This window comes from Enhydra lutris, unplaced genomic scaffold (genome assembly GCF_002288905.1).
Source record: "Enhydra lutris kenyoni isolate GAN:26980312 unplaced genomic scaffold, ASM228890v2 scaffoldscaffold27, whole genome shotgun sequence".
In the NCBI taxonomy this organism is placed as follows: domain Eukaryota; kingdom Metazoa; phylum Chordata; class Mammalia; order Carnivora; family Mustelidae; genus Enhydra; species Enhydra lutris.
This window is the reverse complement of record NW_019154111.1, coordinates 3,232,003-3,251,811: the sequence shown is the minus strand read 5'-3', so window position 1 is coordinate 3,251,811 and position 19,809 is coordinate 3,232,003. Positions and strand designations below refer to the sequence as shown.

The 19,809-nt window shown below is 48.9% G+C and overlaps 1 protein-coding gene across 1 annotated transcript in view; it reads left to right on the top strand.

Annotated features, from left to right (window-relative positions):
- LOC111151846 (transmembrane protein 178B) overlaps positions 1-19,809 on the top strand; it is a 332,186-nt gene that overhangs the window by 83,021 nt on the left and 229,356 nt on the right. The gene's annotated exons all lie outside the window — the stretch shown is intronic.

The window sequence follows — 19,809 nt, the reverse complement described above, 5'->3', positions numbered from 1 at the left end:
CAACAAGAGAGGGAACATAAGGAGGGGGAGTGGGAGAGGGAGAAGCAGGCTTCCCATTAATCAGGGAGCCCGATTCGGAGCTCGATCCCAGGATCCTGGGATCATGACCTGAGCTGAAGGCAGACGCTTAACCACTGAGCCACCCAGGTGCCCCTGATTTTACCAGTTTTAAAATGATGTCCCGTTTTGGTCCCAAGATCCCATCCTGGGTACCACATTTCACTTAGTTGTCATGTTCCTTGGTCCCCTCAGTCTGTGAAAGTTTCTGTCCTGTTTTTCACCATCTTGATGTTTTTTAAGAATATTGGTCCATATTTTGTAGAAAGCTCCCCAATTTAGGCTTTTTCTTTCACAGTAAGACTGCGGTTTGGGGTTTGGAAGAATCCACAGAGGTGAAGTCACCATCTCAGAGTCTGTGATCTCAACACGACTCCTTACTGAGATGTTAACCCTGATCCCTTGGTGAGGGGGTCGGCCAGGTCTCTCCACGATCCAGTTACTCTGTTTCCCTTGCCACACCCCTTTGGTTAGAAGTTTCTAAATTCAGCTCCCACTCAAGGGAAGGGGAATTCAGGCTCACTTCCTGGAGCCCCTTCCTTCCAAGGGCATGAGTGTTCTTGGAAGTCCCGCCCTAAGCTTCTGCTTCGATTGGCACTCATCAACACTATAAATTAGGCAAATCACTTCTGTGTGTTGCAGTTTTCCTTGGTTTAAAAAGGTGCTGATAATGGTACCTGCTCATAGGGTCACCGTGAAGATGGAGTGAGTTTCTACATGTAACTGTGCTTAGAATTGGGGTTGGCACCAGCTAGTGAAGGGCAGACATTGCTAGCCATTGACCTTGTTCCATGGCCAAGCCTAGCTATCAGTGCGGCTGGGAGTGTGGCTGGGAGATGTGGTGGTCTTCCCAGAAGCCGCGTGCCTAGCTAAAAATGGGGATGTTGAGTCCAAGGAAGAGAAGGAAGGCTGGATATTCAGAGACCCGCCAGCAGCACCTGCCACAATCACTGGACCCCAGATTTGGGTTGCTAGGCCTATAGTTGGTGGGGCAGTGATGGGAGGATCCTTTCCCTTTCGAAGTCTCCCTAGGAAAGGGTCCACTATGCTCTCAAGGTGGTCACTGTGGGGCCCAGGAGAGTGAGAAACAGACTGTAACCAGAAGGGAGCTAAGCAGGCATTGGGAGTTCAGGGTCCTGCTGGGTTTGTGCTATCGCTGGGGACCAACCCTCCCTGCATCGGATTCCCATCGAAGATGCCGGGCAGGTGGTCTGCACTCAGCACACACTGATGTCCGTTTGAAAGTGTTTGATGCATTTCCTTTTTTAAAGGTACCCTTGAACTTCAAAAAGGAGGAGATGGGGTGGGCTAGAAGGCTTTGTAGAGTTCTGAGCCACACCACATCTCATGTGTTGACAGAGCGGTAAGAAGGAACATTCCTGGGGATGTGGAGGGCTGACCTCTAGAGGAGCTATGGGAATGACCCAGAACCTGCCCCCGCACCATGTTTCGTGTCTCAGGTGCTCCTTCAGAGCCCAGGATCCTGGGTCACCACCAAGCCTTGCTTGTGGGCTTTCAGGTTTGGAAGGAGAACACAGAGAGGCAGGGCCAGAAGTGGCTCTTCTGCCGGTGCTGGGATCTAAGCGCTCGCCACAGCTGCCACCCAGCCCAGCAGCGTGTTTGGCGTCAGCTCCTGGAGTTCGGTCCCTGCGGGGGGCTTCTGACTGTCACTAGGATCCTGGCAACAGTTTCCTCCCAGTCTAATGTTAACTCTACCAGATTCCTGCTTCTCCTATTGTGTTTAGAGAATGATCATGTTATAAGTTCTAGCTGGAGCTTGCTGTGTGGCCCAGAGTTAGTCATTTACCCTCTCTGGGCTCCTGCCTTAACTGTAGGATGAGGATGTTGGCTGACTCTTTGTGCTCTGAGATTCGGCTTTGCTGTGGGCTCCTTGCCCTGGTCTGAGGGCTCGTGGAATAAATTGCCCAACGCATTATCCACAGTTGCCCCTGAGTGTGACAGCTTGTCCTCCAGTGCGGGGCTTAAGAAATCCCCTCTTTGCCCATGCTTTGGAGGAACACCCAAGGTGGCCCTCAGGGTCATTGTTTTCTCTGGACGACCCCCAAGCAGCTCCAGTGTGGGGTGCCCTGTCTCAGCCGCGTGCAGCCGCACGAGATCAGCACAGTGAGTGTGTGAATCGCATTGTTCTCCTGCCTGTCCACGGCTCCTCGCTCTGGTCAGGTCCTATTAGAAATGACAGCTCTGAAGCAGGCTTGGGCCTTTAATCACCTTGCCATGTATGAGGGCCTGGATTTGTGGCTCAGCCTTCACTCACTCTCTTTCATCCCTTTGATCGGAGAAGGTGCCTGACGTGCTCTCTCACCACCAGCTTCCTTCCAATCCTTTAAACTGAAAAAATTTTGCAAAATGCTCCGGCCTGTGCTGTCCCCAAATGCATCATTAGTGAATGTAGCATAGCTGTCCTCTGGATTCTGAGGCTGCTACCTCTGGAAGGCCCCGTAAAGAGCATTCAGGCCCGGCAGGTTGGGGTGGCCAGGATCCCTCTGCCTGGGCAGCGTTCTGGAGCCTAATCTGCCTGCAGTCTGAGAGCGTCTTCCCTTTGTTCCCCCAGGGAACTGGTGCTCTGAACATGGGTCGGCACCCCACCTTATTTTTGCCTGTACAATCCTGCGAAAAACATAATTTTTTAGTTTCTTTCTCCCTTTGCTTGCACTCATGTGTTCCCATATGTATTGAGAATTCCTGTGGCCAGCCTTACATAGCACTTTAAAAAAAAAGATTTATTTATTTGAGAGAGCAAGAGAGGGAGAGTGAAAGAGAGCACAAGGCATGGGGAGGGCAGCAGGAGATGGAGAGAATCTTAAGCAGACTCCACGCTGAGCGTGGGTCCCAATGAGGGGCTTGATCTCATAACCCTGAGATCATGGCCTGAGCTGAAATCAAGAGTTGGACGCTTAGCCAACTGAGCCACCCAGGCGCCCCGTTTGCACAGCACTTCACAGCTTATTTGTATTTCCTCTGTATGTTTTCATCGCTTGTCTGATTTTCATGACCTCCCTGTGAGATGGCCAGGGCAGAGGCCAGAAACTCGATTTCCAGAGAGGTTAGGTAATATGCTTAAGCTGGTGGGGATGGACCACCTCCCTAGCTGGGTCTTCTGTCCCTTCTCATCCAGGACCTCTGACATGTCATGCTTTTGACTCAGTGTCATTTGGTTGACTTCTGGCTTCAAGTCATTCTCCTGGTGACTTTGAATTTAATGCAGACTTCATGGCCTCTCTTTGCACAGATGAGCTCTGCCTTTAAGAAGGTCTCCAGACTGGGGACAACTGTGAGCCAAGCTCCTCTTTGCTTGTGTATCTGGGGAATGCAATTTGTGGACGTATATCAAACATGCAAAATACAGAAATTTTCAATCAAGCACGCTCTTCCCCAGATTTTCTCTCATCTTCTCTTTTAAGAAACAGTTCCTCCTGGATATTTTCTTAAACCTCTAAATTCAAATAATTAATATCTAGGCACATGACTTTTGGGGTGATCAGGGCTCTGACTGATCACATGGTCCCAGGCTCGGGAGAGAATCATCCACATGGCTGCTGGTAGCGTTCCTTCAATATTCACTGAAGTCTGGTCATGCCTAGGAAACTCTGGGGATACAAAGATGAAAAAAATGCTGGTCTGGTCTCAAAAACTCTGGGACTCCTAGGGGTTATTAGATATTTTAGAGCTTCTGCTACAGTTTCCCTTATTTTATTTTTTAAGCATTTACACATAGGCCAATAGCAATAATACTACAACTCTGAATTAAAATTTCACCCACAATCCCACCACATCCCCAAATCAAGCTGTTTTTAATGATTTCTGTTCCCTCCTGCTTTTTGTCCAAAGGAGTACTGACTGTGATTTTCTTCACTGTTATACAGATGTGTTTCCACATTGCCATGGAGGCTTTGTATTTACTAACCAAGTGTAGGTATTTAGGCTTTCCTGTACCATTGGGTACTTAGGTTTCCATATTTTTGCCTTTATGTAGTTGTCGTTGACCTTTTCTTTTTTCTTTCCTTTTCTTTTTTTTTTTTTTTTTGCAAATAACTTTACAAGACTTTTGGGTTTCTTCATCAGTCTAATTCTTGAAGTAGGATTGCCAGGTCAAAGATGGAATACGTTCATGGTTCTTAAGGTATTGTCATATTTGTGATTCATGTGGTTCTAGTAATTCTGTCATCAACAAAGTGGGGTTAAGTTTTCTTCACTGGACTTGTCCGTGGATGGAGTCCTTTCTGTTACAACAAATAATTCTTGGAGTCCCTTGCAGGTAATGTCTTATGGCTGACTGACCCTTGTTTCCTGCGTTGCTATTCTCCTGTGTGATGCAGTCAGTGACAAAAGTCATGGGTATGACTTAACCTGGATGTGCTTCTTATGTTCATATGTCAAAGGTGGGTCATCAATTGTTTCTGGTTTATTATGGGGATCAAATCTTATAATTTACGACATTTCTCTGTAAATGATACGAAAGTCAGCTACTTCTAATGCTGCGACTGATGGGTCCTCAGATCTCCCTGTACTTGTTCTGGATGGCCCTCCCTAGGATGGGAAGAGTCCCTGACCCTAAGCACCCACTAGCTGGCAAGGACTCTAAGCTATGCAGAGCCGTATGAGAAGGGAGACTGTGGGGTCGCGGGCAGGCATGCGTGTGAACGGAGGAAGGCCTGGGAGTGCTTCAGAGGAAGAATCCCAGAGCCGCCGCTGTCAGTCAGGCCTTCAGGAAAGAGCTGTCCCACCCTTACTCGCCCTACCATCGTAGGTCCTGTGCTGGGGCCCAAACTCCTAGGTGTGACTCCTTTCCTGAAGGATGAATGGGACACTGGAGTGGGTGCCGCAGCTGGTGGAGCAGCTCCTTCTGGGGGTGGCTAGGCTGTGGGGTACACGTGTCCCCCATGGGAAAGTTGGCGTGCCCCTGTCAAAGCCCTGTGCCTTGTTGCCTTCCGGTTCACTCTGACTGATTGCTCTGTGCCACGTGAGTGGGTCAGTGGCTATTACCCACAGTTCCCAGACTGCACACCCCCCGCCCCCCCGAGGTCCAAAGAAATGCTTAAAGTAGAACTCTTTTTTTTTTTCAGTCCCCCAGCTTACTCTTAGCTCCTTAATGTGGATCTGTTGTCTGTTTATAAATACCGAATATCCTAGAGTTTTTGCTAGGTGATAGACCCTGTTCTAAGTGCTTTGCATTCCTCCTTTTATCCATATCACGATGCTGTGATGTACGTACTAACATTAAGTCTATTTTCCTGATTGGGAAATATTCTCTGAGCTCAGATAGCCTGGGGTCACTCAGTTGGTAAGTGATGGAGTGAGGATAGCAACCCAGGTCTTTTTTTTTTTTTTTTTTAAGATTTTATTTATTTATTTGACAGATCACAAGAAGGCAGAGAGGCAGGCAGAGAGAGGAGGAAGCAGGCTCCCCTAGAGAGCAGAGAGCCCGATGCGGGGCTCGATCCCAGGACTCTGAGATCATGACCTGAGCCGAAGGCAGCGGCTTAACCCACTGAGCCACCCAGGCACCCCCAACCCGGGTCTTTAAGACTATTCTGCCCACTGTTGATTCCGGGCTGTGGCTTGGCCAGACCCACAGCTGTGACTTATGTGGGATCACGGTGCGTGGCTGTGTTTGCCGGCCTCGGTCTCCCTCTTGAGGCTGCCTTCCGAGGCATGCTTGTACATCCCGTATAGAAAGCGGTGCAGGGGCGTCACAGGGGAGAGCCAGCAATGGGGATGGTGTCCCCGATGGGATGGTGGGGAGGGGGTGAGCAGTGGAATGGGGCTGGTGAACATGGGTGAGCATGACCCAGGGCTGTGTGCCTGCAATTCTTGTTGGGAATCTCTGCACCTTCATTTCAAGCAAATGCTTGTCGAGAACCTACTGTGTGCTGTGCTGGGGCCATAGTGGTTATGGCCGTTTGTCACGTGCTTGCTGACCTCTAGGCACCGTGGTGAGTGCTTGATAAACGTTTTCACTGTCCCTCCTGGCCATGCTTATGTCTTTTACAGGAAACTGAGGCACATAGAGATTATGCTTGGTCAGGGTCACACAGTTGGAACCAGGATTTCAACTCCCAGGACAGTGGTTTGTTTCATTGTATCATTTCATGTCAATGACTCATTCATTCATTCACAAATGCTTACAGAGAGCTTGCTAGGTGCCTGCTACACTACTGAACACTGGGTTAAAGGGTGAAACCCTGAGGGGTTGGTGCCAGAGAGAATATTGATAGTGTTACATAGAAAGTTCCAGACTCCACGTCTCTGCCCATGATGAGGGGTGTCAGGGGTGCTGAACCTAGCACCTAGTAATCACTGAGGACTCTAAGACCTCCTGGCAGCCCAGGATGCCACAGAGTGGGGCCTGAGAAGATTTAGCTGGGAATAGATGCGGGCGGAAACAGTTACAGCCACTTCAGCTGAGGGCGGAGGAAATCAGCGATTAGACGTTGAAGGTGCAGTACTTCATTTGCTCTACATAATTACGTGTAAGTTCTATCCCAAAGCAGAAATAGTCATTTTCAATTAATTCTTTTGTTCTCCTCATTAAATCCTAGTTAAAATATTCCGTGAGGTATTGTTATAGAGGAGATCCGCACAACTGTATTTGTGTGTGTGTGTGTGTGTGAAAGAGAGAGATTGAGAGAGCGAGAGAGAGTGTAAATTCTACAAGGTGGACTATAAGTAAGCTCCTCAAAGGCAAGAACCATGTCACATACATGAATTTGTCCCCAGTGCCCAGCACCGTGCCTGACATGGAGTAAATGTTCCCTTCTTGAGTTGAGTGAATAATATGCAAATTTTCATGGAAACAGAATGGAACCACTGATCGCTTCACCACCCGCTCCCTAAACTTTTCCCCTGGGTGTTTGGGAAAGGCTTCCCTGAGGAGGGATATTTGCGTCCGGTCTTCAAGAGGGGACTGTGGTCATGGTTGAGGTTGTGGGGATGCGGAAGAAGATAGCCTATCTCCTGTGAAACTTACAACCCTGACAACGTATAAATCCTATAGGAGCAGTATGACAGTGATTTAGGCCTGCAGGTTTTTTTTTTTCCCCTGAATGTCAACCCCAATCAATCCATCATGGTAGCCTGAATTTGTGTGGAGGGGAGGATTTGGAAGTGTTGTGCTAACGTTGCTTGATGGTCTTGCCTGCCGTGGTGTGGGAGGGGTGCTGGGGTATTTGTATCACATGTTGACCATCTCCATTTTAAGTCTCTGGGCTTTTAAAGAAAAGCCCCACTCCTTCCTTTTACCTCATTCCCATCAATAAGGGGAAGCAGATTTATGGCTAAAAGAGGGCTGGCAATGTGTTTGGTGCCAACTCACAGAAGGGCATGGGACCATACAGGTGAGAAAAGTAGTTCTTTACTTTTTCATCAGAGTTTTCCATCACGAAAGGATTTCTTATGAGGCTGAAAGTGTAGAATCAATAGGCTTTGAAGAGATTCTAGTGGAGATGTTCTCTTTAAAAATTAGAAAGGAATTATGCCTCTGGGAGGACAGAGAAATAGACATTTTAGCACTCTTCATTTTGTTATATTTAATCTTTTCTTCTTCTTGTTCTCATTTTTTAAAAGATTTTATTTATTTATTTGGCAGAGAAACAGAGAGAGAGAGGAAACACAAGCAGGGGGAGTGGGAGAGGGAGAAGCAGGCTTCCTGCCGAGCAGGGAGCCCGATGTGGGCCTCAGTCCCAGGACCCTGGGATCATGATCTGAGCTGAAGGTAGACGCTTAACAACTGAGCCATCCAGGCGCCCTTCTTCTTCTTCTTCTTCTTCTTCTTTTTTTTTTTTTTTTTAAGATTTTATTCATTTGTGAGAGAAAGAGAGAGAATGAGTGCAGAAGCAGGGGGAGGAGCAGGCAGAGAGAGAAGCAGGCTCCCCACCGAGCAAGGAGCCTGATGTGGGACTCAGTCCCAGGACTCCAGGATCATGACCTGAGCTGAAGACCGATGCCTAACTGACTGTGTCACCCAGGTGTCCCTTTTCTTTCTTTCTTTCTTTCTTTCTTTCTCTTCCTTCCTTCCTCTTTTTCTTTCTCTCTTTCTTCCTTTCCTCTTCCCTTCCCCCCTTCCCTCCCTCCCTCCCTCTCTTACTTTGACTTATTTATTTGAGGGACACCTGGGTGGCTCAGTCATTAAGCAGCTGCCTTTGGCTCAGGTCATGATCCCAGGGTCCTAGGAGCAAGCCCGGCATCAGGCTCCCTGCTCAGTGGGAAGCCTGCTTCTCTTTCTCTCTCACTGCCCCTGCTTGTGTTCCCTCTCTTGCTGTGTCTCTCTGTCAAAAAAAAAAAAAAAAAAATTATTTGAGAGCATGAGTGGGAGGGACGGAAGGAGAGGAAGAGAGAATCTCAAGCAGACTCCGTGCTGAGTGCAGAGCCTGACTTGGGGCTCGATCTCACAACCTTGAGATCACAACCTGAGCTAAAACCAAGAGTTGGATGCTTAACTGACAGCACTACCCAGGCACCCCAACTAATCATTTCTTCTAAACTTTTTTGAGGTATGAACTAAAGAGTTCAAATTTTTAGATTACTTAAGCTTTATACTTAACCATAAACATGGCGTCATGTCCATTCAAATAACTTGAATGGATTGTAGAGTTTTCTTCCTTCATACGTGGCTTGCTTGTACCAGTCGTGAAGATGGTGTTGGTGATACACTGTCGTCCTCATAAGGTCAAGTATTGTATTTTGCCGTAATGCAGTCGTGTCCCCAAAGATCATTGGGCTGTTTGCCCCTCTGTAAGTGGCCCTAGGTTGCTCTGGCTTCCCAGATCCTAGATCTTCATTTTGTTCTCCTGTGTCCTTCTTTGACACCAGCGGACCTCCTCTTGGCTCCTGTCAGTTCGTCTACTTCCAGCAGGTACTTTGTTCTGTAATTTCTCAGGCCTCCAGAGTCCCATAATTAAGCTCGTTGGATTTTGTCTAAAGGAAGCAGCACCAGGTGCCGAGGGATATTCCTGTGAATAGAGAAGTGTACTTTGTGTGTGTGGGCTTGCCCCAGAATGGGTGCTTGGGCTTGCCCCAAACCCTCTTTTCACTGATTTTTGGGCTCTCAGCTGGCTTTTTTGCTTAGTCAAGGTGACTGTGTTAAGTGAGCTGATAACCGTGTTGTAGGAGAACCAATGATTTTATTAAACTGAACCCCACGGGTCTAGGGGGTCAGGCCCCAGACTTGAAAGCTGAGGGTCTGTACATGCTTGCTAGAACTTCCTTCACTTTTCCAGAAGTTGGGGAAGAAAGCGCTCTCTTTCAGCCTCGTTCCCATTAAAGAATTTAGTTTCTCAGATAAAGAGCTGTACCAAGGTCTGATACCATAACATCAATCCCCTACCCTGCAGGGTTAATACCAATTGAGGCGAAGTAGTGGCAGAATTTGCCAAAAAGGAAACATTTTGGAAAAAAAGCATTTTGATTAATTAAACATTTTTTTTCCCCTTTGGAGACACAGAGGGTCAGGAAAGGTTTTCTGATAAGAAGTCATCACTTGGAACGGCTCATACTATCAGCAGCCAGCGAGCGCTTCGTCCTGGACACAGTGTACGGCCGCTGTAATATGCAACGTCACTTGCAGCTAATCCCTTCATTGATTTTTCCCCCTCCGAATTTGCTGACAACAGAAGATTAGGTCTAGAGAAATAGTTGCAGTTCAGGTTCTGTTTGACAATATTTAGAGTTTAAAGTGACCTTTAGCAGAGAAAGAGCTGCATGGAGTGGGATTTAAGTGGTTCAGGACCAGGCGCTATTAAGGGCAAGGTAGAAGGGAATGCGTTTTTAACGCCAGTGTCAGGGCAGGCCACCCTGGGCAAGTGTCCTCTGTCCTCAGGGCCACGTGGGAGCCCAGTGTCAGGCTGATCCTTGGCCTTGTTGCAAAGGAGATGAAGTTTGACTTTGTCCCGTTCAGTCTTGAATGTACTTGGCTCTCCCCTCCCTAACCCTCTCTCACAGCCCCTTTGTCTCTCTCTGCCTCGCTGCCCTTGTCCAAAGCTCCCACCCTAGTTGTACACTGTGCTCCGTGCTCCCACACCACATCCATCAGTCCTCCCACCTCTGCCCGTATTTGAGAAGATCTGATTCGGATATAAATAGCCTGGAGTCCTTAACTTTCCATGAATTTAAGCCTTTGAAACAATAGACTTTTTCCCTTTGTGCTTATTAATACATCAAAACGGCAGAGAGAGAGAGAATTGGGAGAAATGGGTTAATAAAATAAGAAGCTAAATAAAATACAAATTTATGTTAAAGCATGGCATTCATTTGGGCCCCATCCCCTGCTCTGTGACCTGTATCTGATGGTCACTCTCTCTTCCTTCCCTGAGTCACCTTCTTGGGGACAAAAGTCTTACCCCACAGGCAGACTTACCATTGATGTTTATGTTGGTATCTGGACTGCTCGAGATGCTCATTCAGGGCTAGACCTGGAGCTGGAGAGTTCTTCTTGCCCAGGTCTGCTTATTTCCAGTTGCACACTAGTCCCTGTTAGCTTGCATCTGAGGTCCTCAGGCCTTGAAGCTGGACCTAAGAGAACTATGATACAGAGAAAATTAGGGTTTAGGCGTTCCGGGGGCCTGGGAAGTTAAGAGTGTGTCCTGGGCAACGGGGGGAGACTCACACTTCCTCTGCATTAGCCTCAGGACACAATGACCGAGAAGACCTTCATAACTAAGGACACCTTATTTGCAGCCAAGGAGAACTTTGGATTCTTCCTATTGGGCTTAAGTCCAATTCTAGGGCATGGTTTCTCTGGAATTACACAGGGAATGGAAAAGAAGTGGGCCGCCAGGCTGGTAAGACTTAGTGTGGGAAACCAGCAGATGGGATGGTGTGGATGTTGGCGTTGACTGGTCCGCATGTTGAAATGGTGTTCATGGATATAAACCATGGCTCAAGTTACTCATCATAAAAACAGTGTTGACTCTAAGTCCTACAAAGTGTAAGCCTGGACACCTCAGTGTAAGAGATGTGTCCTTGCTGGCCTCTTCCCAGACCTGAACTCTTGCAGCAATGTGGGGTTCAGTGAACCAAGGATAGAAGAAACCAGCTCGTAACCTTTGGCACCCTCCTCGCTCATCCCTTCGTCAGCATGCTCACTCCCAAATTCCAGGGCCTTGGCTTTGCCCTTAATTGTCAAAAATGCACCAGGAATTCACTTGGTAAATGGTAGAAAGTGCTTTATGAACTCCAGACTTTTCATTCTTCCAGCAGGTCTGGGATTAGAATTATTTTTTGTGTTTCCTAGGAAAGAACAGTTGGTTGAGCAAATTTACACGCAAATAAGTATCATTTTCTGATTTCAAACAGTTGGGGAAGCACCTGTTTATGTCCTAACCATTGATAATCTATAACCTAACCTAACCAAATAGATCTCTGTATTTACTAATACGACATTTCCTTAGACTTGATTTCCAGCTTTCTTCCTCCTCTGACTCCTCTTCCTGCTCCCTTCCCAAATTACACTGGAAACCGCTGAGACTGTATGAAGTTTGTCCCCCTAGCATCCAGAGCCGTGCCCAATACCTAATCATGTGAATGATGGTGAGCGTGAACATCTAGAAGATTCTGATGTTTGGTAAACAAGAGTGTTTCCTAACAGTGGCACATTCTGAGCTGAGGGTTGTGGGTTTGTCCAGACGCTGACCTCTGGTTGAATTAGCCCCAGCCCATGGGCCTCCTCCCTGCAAGAGCAGCCAGGTCTGGTCCCTGCAAAGGAATGTCTCCCTTCAGACACAGTGGAACCAGTCCTCTGGGGTCAGCCTCTGGCAGGACAGCTCTCCCAGCTGGGCACCTCTCACTAATGCTTTCTGGAAAGTCTTTCTTTCATGTGGAGGGTTTTAACCAAAGGAGAGACATTCTTTATGGATTTCTTGGGGGTGTTTCACAAGGTCTGCCACAGAACAGCACAGGCCGTTAGCCATCACTACAGAGAAGGACAGTGTGTCAGGACACCAGTCGTATCAGTGAGATCCCAGAGGGCATCTCTTCTCCGTCGTCTCGAGTGGTATTTTGCCCAGCTGCTTGGGAAGCGTTGACTGGGTTGTACCTGGTGGGGTGAGTAGTACAGCCACACTTGTGCTCTCTCACTTCAGGGATCAAGCGTGAGTTAGGTTCTCATGTTCACCATCTTTCTTCCCCCATGCTTGTCCTTCTGGGACCCTCATATACCTCCCGTGGTGTCTCTGTATGCTTCTAAGTGTTGTCGTCTTTGGCTACCTGGAGGGCTCTGACATTTCCTTCAGACTGTGTCAAGATCTGTCCTCTCCTCCAGTGACACCTGCCAGGTGGCCTGTTCGGGTCTCCTGCCTCTCTCCACATCTGATGTGGCGGAGCTTCTGCTCTCTGGGTCTGTTCCACATGGAGGCTGGTCCAACCTGCTGCTGTGCCCCTGACTTCCCAGGAGCCTGGCTCTTGCTTGTCATTTCATTAACAAGGAAAGACTCGCTCCCTGTGTTTTGTGGATCGCAGAGCCATGCTGCCTCGTATGGGGGAGGGGCAGCGTCTTTCAGGGACTTTTGGCAACTGGCGCTTCTATTTATTTTGTCCTGCCTCCCTTCCCTGGGGCTCTCTGGTAAGAATCCCTGGGGCCAGGTGCCTAGGGACTTCAGCAACACATCTTCCTGCCTTTGGAGTCCCTCTCCCCTCCTTCTAATTCTGTGTCCTTGGACTGAGGTATGCACAGCGACTTTCCCTTAGGATGGATGGTTTGCCCTGCAGTCTTGATGGCCTTTGGTGCAGTGAAACTTCTGGAAGACCCAGAGAGGGAAAGAGACAGGCAATCCTGGGACTCGAATGCAGATACTTCGAATCCCACTCAGCAACTCTTGCTCTGGGCTGTAGCTGCCCTACTGACCTTTCCAGACGTGACCGACATGTCTGAAGGCCCCGGCAGGCCTGGCTTGGGCTTGTGATGGTCCTTCCAGTGCTTTATGGGGAGTGGTACTTAGCCTCTCACTCAGAGCCTTGCACAGAACAGGGCTCTATAGATGGTCTTAATTATAATATCCGTGTGGACTTTGGTTCTTGATCAGTCTCTCCTGAGAATTGGTTCCTTTTGGAACTTCAATTTCTTGGAACTTTTCAATCCTTAATAACTGGGTCTTCTTTCCTGCCCATTGTGACTTGATACTATAAAAACGAAACAGGGTTTTTGGGTTGTGGGGTATGTGTATGTGGTGGTGGGGAGAAAGCCATTCTCAAGGAGTTAGGCTGACAGGTTGAGTTCATGGTCAAAGAGTCAAGGTCATGGGTAGGAAACCAGAGTTCATCCTCAGGGGCCAGGGAGGTGGTGCCCATAGTTGTGGTCTGGAGAGGGAGCTGTGTTTTTGGCAACTGGATGCCTTTTCAAGGTACCCGGAGTTTTGTAGGCTGGTTCGACTTCCAGGAACGCACAAAGATGAGTAGCGGCGTTGATTGGGAGGATACACCTCAGCTGGGAAGGGGAAGAGCTGGGGCAGTCCTGGTCCTGCCCCCTCCCTCCGGGCCTCTGCTGCTTCCTCACCTCTCTCTCCTCAGCTTCCCCCTTGCTTGGCTCCCTCATATTTTTATGTTATTTATCCTGGTTTCCTTGGTACCAGCTAGATCTCATGGCACTTTTTCAACTTCACCTTCATTCTTTCAATATTTCTGGTGTCCTTCTCACTTGAGGGAGGATTCCGTTGGTACGGTTTAGTGTCCCGAGCTGGGCCCTGGTCCTGGGTGGCTGTGGCCCAGGAGGGGCTGCTCCCCAGTTTCACGCTAGGGTAGAGGGTCATGTGGTGGATCAGCGCATGGTTGTTTGAGCAGCAGGGATGAGTAGTGAAGCTGTTCGTGTGGGGCAGACCCCTGAGGCAGGATTTCTCTGGGTTCTAGGAGATAGAACTTGGGGAACCCTTCAAAGGTGGTTGTCCTGATTCCATGAGGCAGAGAGTAACACCCCCCGGGGCTGTTAACACAGGCTGGCCTTGCTTCGGGGCTCCTGCCTCCGCAGCCTGGTGGGGGAGTCACTGAGTGCCAGGGCCGCAGAAGCATCACAAGTCCCCTTGGATAGCACAGAGCCTGTATCTTCTAGAAGCCCTTCTTTGATGTTTATAAAATGACTCTCAGTACATTAATTCGCATAGTTTCTGTGTTGTGTGTGATGGCTGAATCCGTTTTCACCTTAGGTATTCACAGCAGCCTGTGAGGTCGATGTTCTTGTTGTCCTTTTACACATATGGAAACTGAGTTAGGGAGAAGTTGAGAGACTTCCGACCAGGCCTTCTTCTTCTTCTTCCTTTTTTTTTTTTTTTTTTAAAGATTTTATTTATTTGACACAGAGAGAAATCACAAGGAGGCAGAGAGGCAGGCAGAGAGAGGGGGAAGCAGGCTCCCCGCTGAGCAGAGAGCCCGATATGGGGCTTGATCCCATGACCCTGAGATCACGACCTGAGCTGAAGGCAGAGGCATAACCCACTGAGCCACCCAGATGCCCCAAGACCAGGCCTTCTGGCTCCCGGCCCCGCGCCTCTTTACCCACGTGTCCTACATCTGTATGCAGAGCACTGCACATCCCTAGGTGTTATGAGGAGATAAAAAAGAAGTAAGCTTACATTCTAGTTAGGATAAGCTGCAAACAACATCCATTAAGGCAGTCATTTGAGAGCTGATTGCTGTGTGCCAGTGATTGTGACCTTGAAGTACTCACATAAGAGGACACACAAAAATTACAGGCTGCCTCGAAAGTCGGGGATGCGCTGTGGATTGAAGATAAGCCCAGAGAGAATCAAGGTCACGTACTTGTTCAAACCAAGCAGCCCTGCAAACAGCTGGAGTCATTTGTCGGTAATACAGAGCTGGGTGGTGTCTCAGAATCCTGGCAGAGGAGCTCCAGGGCCGGGTGGCCTGATGTTGGATGAACTGACGAGGAACCTGAAGCCCAAACGAGGTGGTTGATGTGTCCTTTGGAAGAAGAGTGGAGCCAGCGTAACCCTGAAGGTCCACACCGCGGTGGTGTTTCATCTTGTGGCAGCTGTGGCGCCCAAGCTGGCAGAGGACCTCACGACAGGTTGTCTGGGCTGTTGTAACATAACCCGGAACCAACATCAAATGACCAGAGAGAATCCCTCACAACAGTGTTCTAGAACATAGCTGAGGGCCAGACTTGAGCTGTTTCCCAGAGGGAAGCTCTCATGGGTTGGCCATGAGAGGCGAGTGAGGGGAGGTGGAGCCCTCTCAAGCCCTGGGAGGGGACACCCAGGGCAACAGCCACTAACACGGTAAGCAGATAAGCAGAACGACAGGAACTAAGGGGGCAGGCTGTGTAGTGCTGGGTCAGTGCGTGGGAGCCCGTGTCTGAGCCTCCCCAGCTGCAGCCAGGGCTGGGAATCCAGCCATCCGTCCCATCCGAGGGAAGTAGAGCCCCCCTGCTTGGAGGAACTGGTATACAAGGTCAAGGCCGAGTTAGCAACAGGAATGTGGCACTGACCTCGGCCCCATGGGAGCCTGGGTTTAGAGAGGGGCACCCAAGTTGTGGGGAGAGGGATTCTGAGCGCAGAGAACTCCAAGGTGTCCGCCGAGGTCCACCCGGGATGCTGAGCCCTGTGGCACCGGGAGGGCAGGGTGCAGCATCTGGAGTTCCCAGAGCCGAAGTGACGGACTCTAGACAGTTCTGGGCAGAGCCTAGGCAGAGTTGAAGTTTCTGTTACACTCTTTTACCTTGTTTCGTTTGGAGCCTTATAACAGACGGTTTCGTAAAGCGATACATCCCAGGATCCATCATCTTAAAACTATCCAAGGATCTATGAGGAACATTTTTTTGTTTTCCTTTTAATTTTCCTGACCTTCCAATTCTCCTGCCCCAGACGACCAATGTTATTAGTTTCCTTCCAGAGGTGTCTTATGTGTGTGCAAGCATCTGCCTATGTGTTTATCATCTTCCCCTGCTTCTTACAGAAATGTGGTGCACTTTAGACACTGTTCTGCACCTTATTTCCATTTAATTTATCCCAAAAAGCTTTCCATATCTGTTTGTAATGAGCTGCCTTTTAAAAAATGCTGTTGCCTTCCATTCTGTGGATATACCATAATTTATTTAGCCATTCTTCTATTGATGGAAATGTAGGTTGCTCTTGTAAGCAAAGTGGCAATGAATAACCTTGTCGGTATGTCATTTCACACCTGTGAGACTGCATCTCCCAGATAAATTACTAAAAGTGGAATTTCTGGGTCAAATTGAGCTTCTGTAATTTTTAAAGATATTGATGAATTGCCCTCTGGAGAGGTAGTACAAATTTACAAAATTTATACTCTAACAGCAATTCATGAGTGTGTTGGTTTCCCCACACCTGACCTCACAGTGTGTGATCAAACTGGCGGACCTTTGCCAGAATGGTTGTTGAAAATGCCAGCTCGGTGCTGGTTTAATTTATCGTTCTCTCTTTCGGAGTGCTCTTGAGCGCCTTTTCATATGTGCAAGGTCCCTTTGTAGGCCCATGAGCTGTCTGTTCTCCTTTTGGTCATTTAAAAATCGGATTGGTGATCTTTTGCTTAGTGATTTGTAGGTGCTTTTTATGTATGAGGGAAATCAGTCCTTTGTGATTTCTGTTGCAAATCTCTCTCTTTTGATTTTGCTTAAAGTGGGTTTTGCTAGGCAGAAATCTTGTGTTTTTGTGTAGTCAGACTTCTCAATATGTTCTCTTGGGGATTTCATGTCATAGTCATGAAGGCTTTCTCCCCCTATGGCTATAAAGGCATCTTCTCATGGTTTCTTCTGATATTTTTATGAATTCTTTTCCAAATAAATGTTTGATCTACTTGGACTTAATTCTGGTTTAAGGTGTAAAAAGTATGCCTTCAATTTAATTGTCACCCAGTTTTTTGAATACCAGTTATAAATAAACCATCTTTTTCCTACTGACTTGAGCTGCCACCATTACTGTGCCTTGGACTGAACTGAGTCACTCCAGGGTTCTGGTGCTAAAGCCCTACCCGCCAATGTGACTTTATTTGGAGACAGGGCCTTCAGGAGGTCATTGATATTAAACGAGGCACCATAAGGCTAATTGGATAGAACTGGTATTCCTCTAAGACCTGCCCCACCACTCTATTCCAACCCACTCTCCCCTTCTGTGCCATGTGAGGACAGAGCAAGGCAACCAGGAGGACCGATCTCCTCAGAAAACAGCCCTGGCACCTTGATCTTGGACTTAGTTTCCAGAATGTGAGACAATAAATATCACATAAGCCACCCTGTCCATGACCTCTACAGACCATACAGTAAATGCTTGTGTGTTTTAGGCTGCCCCTGGATTTCTGAATTCCGGTCCAGTCCTTCCATCCCATCACATTGCCTGCCAGCTAGACAATGCGGGCGGGGGTGTGTGTGGGGGAAGAGTCGGGGTCTCTAGCGCCTGGAGAGACACAGGGACATGTGGGAAATTTCATGGAGACAGAAGGTAGCAGGGAGGGTCTGAGATCAGCTGAGATGTTAGAGGCGATAGAGAAACCTGTTGGGGTGTTGGCGGGCAGGGTGGGAGTGGAGCCCTAGGTGACTGTCTGGGCTGGGCGAGAGGGGAGTGGCTGGCCCGAAGAAGGAAGCAGCATGAACACCATCCTGGCCGTCCTGGGAGCTAATGGGGCTCCCAGGGTGGGATGGCTGGAGACCAGATAGGATGGGACGCTCTGTATGATATTCTCCATTTCCACGGGTCTATTTCACTGTCTTGGTGGTTCAGTTTCCACAGGCTTTGACGACTTCTTACCTGCCCTCAAACCCTAGGCTGCTTAGAGTCTCATTCTATTCTAGAAGCTTCACTGTGGTGTGCACTTGGAGCACCACCTCTCTGGGATAGTGTCGTCTTATTTATTTTCATTTAGAAAATCTTCATGTAGTCCCTCTTCTAGAAGCTAGGCAAATGTGAGGGAATAGAAATGTCTCCAGTGATAGCTGCCTGTGTCCTCTTTTAACCACTCCATCCCGCCCTGCTCCCTTCCCTGCCTCCTGCCCCTCTGATGACTTGAATTTGCCCTGGGGGTTCCTCTGCTCTCAGCTCTGCTTTCTGGATTCTGGGTCCCCTTCCCCAAGTGCCCCCTCCAAGCTGGTGCCGTGCCAGTTCTGTGAGGGACCCAGGAGCACTGTTCACTGCCCTTAGGGCGGCGCTGGCAGCCTGTTGAGGAGCGGGTTACTCCATCGGGATGGTGTGCTCTCCTCTGCTCACTCAGTTTGATGCCTGGGGTCCCAGAGGGCACCCGCTCGCTGCCTCTGTGCTCCTGCGCTCTGGGAGTTGGACCAGCTGTTAGGCTCAGACGCAGCAGCGGTACCAGCCCTGCACGTGGGAGGGATGATGCTGCACCTGTTACTGCAGGAGCAGGTCACATCCAAGGGGCTACGAAGCCAGTGTCCATCAGAAGGGCTTCGCCTGTGTCCTCCTAGTCCATGCCTCTAGCTGTAGCCGGGCCCCTCTCTGGTGCTTGGACAGTCCCCTGCCTGAGTTCTCCCCCTCAGTACTCTGGCACCAACCCCAGTGATCCCCTGTGGGGCCCCCGCAAACCTGACTCTGGAGTAGTCTTCTCCTGTGGACTCAGTTGGGACTCGTCAAACACTGGCTGGCCCCAGGCGACCCCTTCTTCCACGTCCTGCACCCTCCCGGGCTGGAGAGCGTGGTCTTCCCACTTTCCCCAGGCTCCCCGATGTCCTCAGCCATCCATGACCTTCCCTCTCTCCCCCAACACCAGGTAGTGCTCGCTGTGTCCTGTGCTCCTTTCTGCTTTCCTCTGTCTCTATGTCTTTGTCCTACTTGGCATCCAGCCCTGCAGGGCTGGCACCTGTGTGCACTAGGGGAGGGGAGTGGGGCTCATGGGTGGTTAGTGAGATGCCGTAGGAGAAGGTCAGCTGGAGGTGATCCAGGGCCCCCTGGGAGGGTCTCCTGCAGTTAAAACTTAGATCATGTGCCTTTGATTTTGTTAAGAGAACAGGTGGCTTTCTTCCTGAAGTGAGATTGTGTTTTTTTTTTTTTCATTGGGTCCCAAAAGAGTACATTTTTTTAAGGGAGGAAAAACTTAAAATATAAAAAGGTGCAAAGACATTGTAGGTGTGACTCTACAGTTCTGTTATTTCATTCAACATTATATTTTGAGGACTCTTTCTGTCTTAATATGTACAGTTCTAGTTTTTTCATTTAAACTATCGTAGAGTAGCCTATCCTGTGACCATAACCATGTTTTCCTTTTCTAACTGATGGACCTTTAGGTTGATCAGTGCTGTACGGAACATCCTTTCCCACATAGTAGGAGTTTGCCCACGAGGGCATAATTTTGGGCGGTAGGGCATATGCCTCTCCAGTTCACTTGGTTTTTGTCAAGTGTTTATAACAACTTACACTCCCAGCAACGTCCGAAAGCTGCTTTCTCCTCAGTCTTCACCAAACCCTGATATTCCCTGACTCTGTCGGGTTTTTGCTATTTTGGTTGGGAGGTAGAATGTGAGGCAGCATTTCCAGAAAGTGTAAAAGAGAAATTCCATCTTGGCTCCCACCCATGTCCTCACCGGGCAGACGTTTGTCCCCTGTGGCCACTTTGCTGGTTACGGGTGGTCCAACTTCTTAGTCCTGTTCATTCAGAGTGATGCTTCTGTGATTGTTGTCAGTGAGGGTCGAGTGAGTAGATGGATTCAGGAAGGTCACTGCTGTAACAGGTGTTAGAGGTGGCTGGCAGTGGGGGCGGGGGGCAGTGGTCTCAGTCCTTGAGGCGGGAGCGTGGTGGTGGGATATAGCCAGGGTTGGAGCCTATGGG